Consider the following 6,000-nt stretch of genomic DNA (forward strand, 5'->3'; position numbering starts at 1 on the left):
ATATGCTACTTAATTACATGTCTTAATCTTTTACTAGAATTATGTCATCAATATTGTGAGTGAAATTGATCTGTGCTTTTCCCTTTAGAGCTGTGCTTAACTTAGTTTTGTGGGTTTTATTTATTTATTTTTTTTGCTAATTAATGTTGTGTTGGCTTTATAAAAATATTTAGGAGCTGTCTTATTTGGATTTTTCTTTTCCTTCAGCTTTTTGGTGAAATTCAACTGTAAAGCTGCTGTCAGTGCTTTAGGAAAGCAGCTCTTTGTCCATTTTCTTCTATGCAGTGTGTTTTTTTCAATGGCAATTGGTCCATTTAGACATTTTTTTCTCTCCCTGATTTCTTTCTGTAATTCTTTTACTTGGCTTGTTTTCATCTGATACAATCTTAAAAAATAATTTGCAGTGTTAATCAATACCTCTTTTGTAAATCTTTTCACTTCTCTAACACATTGCTTATTTTGTGAATTCACTTGTCTTATCTTAATTGTATTTGCTAATCATTCTTTATTTTTCCCAATTAACAAGCTATTCGATGTATTTATCCGTCCTCTGTGTTTCTTTATATTAATTCACTTTTTTCTTTTATCATTATCCGTTATTCTGCCTTTCCTTGAGTTGTTTTGTTATTTTCTGTAAATTTTATGCTAGCTCCTTGGTTCATTCACTTGTATTTCTTCTTGCTTCTTCTGCATTGACAGGCGGCTTCTTTACCACTGAGGCACCTAGGAAACCCTCTTCTTGTTTCTTAATGTAAGTATGTAACTCTGAATTTGCCGTGAGCACTGCTTAGGTTGTACCCTGTAGCTTTTGATGCATAATGTTCTATTAACATTTTCTATTGTTATCTTCTAGAAATTCTGCCAGTTTACCTTTGATTTCTATTTTGAAGTCATGTAAAAGAGAGATTCTTTTTATAACTTTCAACTTTCAAAGGGAAGCAGTTCTATATTTGTTAACATTTCATAGTTTAATTACAGTGTAGTCAAAGACTGTTATCTATACCATTTCCACTTTGAAAGATATACTGATGTTTTCTTTGTAGCCTAGTGTATGGTTAATTTTGGTAAGTTAGTACGCAGTACAAGAAGATGTATTCTCTGTTTTGGGGCTTCCCTGGTGGCTCAGGCAGTAAAGAGTCTGCAATGCAGAAGAACTGGATTTGATCCCTGGATAGGGAAGATCCCCTGAAGAAGGGATTAGCTATCCACTCCAGTATTCTTACCTTAAGAATTCCGTGGACAGAGGAGCCTGGCAGGTTGCAGTCCATGGAATCACAAAGAGTCCGACACAACTGAAGGACTAACACTTTTACTTTTTTCACTTTTCTCTGTTTTTAGGGAATAGTGTGGTCTGCATGAGTAAGATCTAACATATTTATTACATTACTAAAGGTCATCTATAATCTGACATTTTTGTCCACTAGATCAGTTCAGTTCAGTCCAGTCACTCAGTCATGTCTATTTGTGACCCCATGGACTGCAGCATGCTAGGCTTCCCTGTGCATCACCAACTCCTGAAGCTTACACAAACCCATGTCCATCGAGTCGGTGATGCCATCCAACCATCTCATCCTCTGTCGTCCCCTTCTCCTCCTGCCTTCACTCTTTCCCAGAATCAGGGTCTTTTCAAACGAGTCAGTTCTTCACACCAAGTAGCCAAAGTATTGGAGTTTCAGCTTCAGCATGAGTCCTTCCAATGAATATTCAGGACAGATCTCCTTTAGGATAGACTGGTTGTATCTCCTTGCAGTCCAAGGGACTCTCAAGAGTTTTCTCCAATGCCACAGTTCAAAAGCATCAATTCTTCAGCACTCAGCTTTCTTTATAGTCCAACTCTCACATCCATACGTGACCACTGGAAAAACCATAGCTTTGACTAGATAGACCTTTGTTGGCAAAGTAATGTCTCTGTTTTCTAGCATGCTGTCTATGTTGGTCATAGTTTTCGTTCCAAGGAGCAAGTGTCTTTTAATTTCATGGCTGCGGTCACCATCTGCAGTGATTTTTGGAGCCCCCCAAAAGTAAAGTCTCTCACTGTTTCATTCTTTCCCCATCGATTTGCCATAAAGTGATAGGACCAGATGCCATGATCTTAGATTTCTGAATATTGAGTTTTAAGCCCAGTTTTTTACTCTCCTCTTTCATTTTCGTTAAGAGGCTCTTTAGTTCTTCTTCACTTTCTGCCATAAGACTGGTGTCATCTGCATATCTGAGATTATTGATGTTTCTCCCAGCAATCTTGATCCCAGCTTGTGCTTCATCCAGCCTGGCATTTCGCATGATGTACTCTGCATATAAGTTAAATAAGCAGGGTAACAATACAAAGCCTTTACGTACTCCTTTTCCAATTTGGAACTAGTCTGTTTTTCCATGTCCAGTTTTAACTGTTGCTTCCTGACCTGCATACAGATTTCTCAGGAGACAGGTCAGGTGGTCTTGTAGTCCCATCTCTTGAAGAATTTTTCACAGTATGTTGTGATCCACACAGTCAAAAGCTTTGACATAGTCAATAAAACAAATGTAGATGTTTTTCTGGAACATTGGAGAAGGAAATGACAACCCACTCCAGTATTCTTGCCTGGAGAATCCCAGGGACAGGGGAGCCTGATGGGCTGCCATCTCTGAGGTCGCACAGAGTTGGACACAACTGAAGCAACTTAGCAGCAGCAGCAGCTTGCTTTTTCGATGATCCAGTGGATGTTGGCAATTTGATCTTTGGTTCCTCTGCCTTTTCTAAATCCAGCTTGAACATCTGGAAGTTCATGGTTCACATATTGTTGAAGCCTGCCATGGAGAATTTTGAGCATAACTTTGCTAATGTGTGAGATGAATGCAATTCTGTGGTAGTTTGAGCATTCTTTGGCATTGCCTTTCTTTGGGATTGGAATGAAAGCTGACTTTTTCCAGTCCTGTGGAACTAGATCAGCCATTGGCTATACATTAGGGTTCACTAGACCATGCTGCATAACAAAGAAACTTCAAATCTCGTTGGTTTAAAAAACGAATCTTCTTCCTTGCTGGTACTGCATGAGCACTGCATCCCTACTGTGGTTCCCCTGGGATCTGCCTGGTTCAGCCCGGCCCAGCTCCACAGTCTTCTCACTCCAGATACAGGGCTGAACGAGTAACTACTCTCTGGGTTCATACTGTCATCATGGTTCAGGGCAGGAAGCAGGGCCACCAGCGGGAAACTTGCCTTGTGTGCAAAATTTAAGAGGACTTAAAAAAAAAAAAACCCTCAGTAATCAGGATAAATGAATTTTCTAATGCAATGTTTTAAAAAATTAAAATTAATACAAAAATCCATGATGAACAAATATAAAAATTTTTTAATAAAAACAGAATATGACTCTGCACTTGCATGATCGTGCTTCACCCCACTCTCCCCCTGGTCCTGGTAGAACAAGAGTTGCAGGGTCAAACCGTGCAAGTGCACTTAAAGTTTATGCTCAGATGGTCCCTGTCACAGGTGTGTGTGTGTGTGTGTGTGTGTGTGTGTGTGTTAGTCGCTCAGTTGTGTCTGACTCTTTGCAACCCCATAGACTGTAGCTTGCCAGGCTCCTCTGTCCATGGCATTCTCCAGGCAAGAATACTGGAGTGGGTTGCCATTCTCCAGGGGGTCTTCCCAACCCAGGGATCAAACCTGGGTCTACCGCATTGCAGGCAGATTCTTTACTGTCTAAGCGACAAGGGAAGCCCATATCACATATACTCACACTCTTTTGGACAGAGGGGGTTGTGTGGTCAAAATGAAAGTGAACAGGATAAGAGGTATTCTGCCGAAAGAAAAGAATGACAAAGGAGAGGTGGGTGGAGGCAACAGATGATTTGAACACATAACACAGTTTAGCACAGGTGGAGTGAGATCTGTCTCCTACTAGCGATATATTTGTGCCTATTTCTCTCCTTTTTTTTTCAGTTTGGGCTTTATGAACTTTGATTCTATATTTTTGATGAATAGATCTTGAAGTGTGTTGGATTTTAATTATGATTCTACTTTTTAATTTAAAATGTCTTAATATGTATTATTAAGTGATGGACAGGGAAGCCTGGCATGCTGCAGTCCATGGGATTGCAAAGAGTCGGACACAGCTGAGTGACTGAACTGAACTGAGCTGAATGTAAAGGTCATGACTTTAGTAGAAATGTTAACTTCTTTGTTGTTTGTATTTGCCAAGTATATCTTGCGTGCATGCTGAGTCGTGTCCTACTTTGTGACCCCGTGGGCTATATAGCCCACCAGGCTCCTCTGTCCATGGGATTTTCCAGGCAAGAATACTAGAGTGGGCTGCCATTTCCTCCTCCAGGGAATCTTCCCGACCCAGGGATCAAACCCAAGTCTCCTGTGTCTTCTGTCTTGGCAGGTGGATTCTTTACCACTGTGTCACCTGGGAAGCCCCTTTAAGTATATCTTGGTTCTTTCTTTTCAACCTTTATGAATCATTTTGTTTTAGGGATTCTCTTGCTGAATTTAACTATTTGATCCAATTTGAGATTCTTATTTTAATAGGAGAATTTAGACAATTTCTGTTTGTTGATTTAATAGGTATATGGTAGCAGTTGTATCAAAGTTGTATTATTATTTATATTTTTGTTGCTTCTTTTAAAATAGTAATTGGCATGGTTTGTTTCCTTTGCTTTTTTTATGTGTCCCATATAATTTGAAACAGTTGGTTCTGTTTTTATTTTTCATGGTAATCTCTATCACCAACATTGCTAAACACTTCATCTGTTTACAATATATCTATTGACCCACTCGAAGCAACCCTAATATTATACACCTTGACTTTCTCCCATCTCCTCTTTTCCATCAAATTCTTCCTCTTCTTCTCTATCAGGTTATGATATGTTTTCTACTCTTTATCCTCTAAACCCCAATGGGATGGTATCTAGAGATTGGGCCTTTGGGAGGTAATTAGGTTGTGAGGGTGGAGACTGCATGAATGGAATTAGTGCCCTTATAAGAAGAGGCACAAGGCAAATGATTTCCTTCAGGTGTGTGAGGATATGACTGGAAGGTGGCCATCTACAAACCATGAAGAAGCCCTTCAGCAAACATGGAATCTTGCTGCCACCTTGAACTTGGACTTCATAGTCTCCAAAACACCAAGAAACATTGTTGTTTAAGTTACCCAATCTATGACACTTATCATAGCAGCCCTTGCTAACTAAAGTTGACTGCCATCCAGATGCCAGAGTGACACCTAGGTGGTGTGCGTGTTGGAAAGCTCCAAGAACCACTATGAAGGACTTGAACTACAACCCTCAGAAGAATGGTCTGAACTTTGTGCCCTGAACTAGACCACAGGGATTGCTCACGCAGACTTTGGACTCTGAGGGAGAGGGAGAGGGTGGGATGATTTGGGAGAATGGCATTGAAACATGTATACTATCATGTAAGAAACTAATCACCAGTCTGTGTTTGATGCAGGATACAGGATGCTTGGGGCTGGTGCACGGGGATGATCCAGAGAGATGATATGGGGTGGAAGGTGGGAAGGGGGTTCATGTTTGGGAACTCATGTACACCCATGGTGGATTCATGTCAATGTATGGCAAAACTAATACAGTATTGTAAAGTAAAATAAAGTAAAAGTAAAAATTAAAAAAAAGTCATTATTATCCATAAAATTTTAAACAAAATGCAGTTTTACAATATTTTAAATGCCCAGGAAATAATCTGATATTCCTGGACATATGAAAAGCCAGGAAAATTTCAGTTTTCATGGGAAAAAAGACAACCAACAGCTGTCAACTCCAAAATGACACATATGTTGTAATTATCTGACAAAGGTTTTAAAGCAACTCTTACAAAAATGCTTAAGTAAGGAATTAAAGACAATCTCAACAAAGAAATGGAAACTATAAAAAAGAGTTAAGTGGAAATTTCTAAACTGAAAAACACAATAACATTCATTGGTTGCAACAAAGATTCCATTCTGGTATGAGATGTTGATAGTGGGGAAATCTATGGTGTTGGGGGGAAAGAAACATATAGGA

General features: G+C 39.4%; 1 long non-coding RNA gene across 1 annotated transcript; it reads left to right on the forward strand.

The window, feature by feature from the left end:
• The first annotated feature begins 665 nt into the window (after positions 1 to 665).
• LOC138425320 (uncharacterized) lies at positions 666 to 5,612 on the forward strand. The gene is made up of 2 exons (XR_011251171.1): positions 666 to 751; positions 4,996 to 5,612. It is a non-coding gene; the product is annotated as an uncharacterized lncRNA (long non-coding RNA).
• Positions 5,613 to 6,000: the final 388 nt, after the last annotated feature.

The sequence above is a fragment of the Ovis canadensis genome, chromosome 20 (genome assembly GCF_042477335.2).
Source record: "Ovis canadensis isolate MfBH-ARS-UI-01 breed Bighorn chromosome 20, ARS-UI_OviCan_v2, whole genome shotgun sequence".
In the NCBI taxonomy this organism is placed as follows: Eukaryota; Metazoa; Chordata; class Mammalia; order Artiodactyla; family Bovidae; genus Ovis; species Ovis canadensis.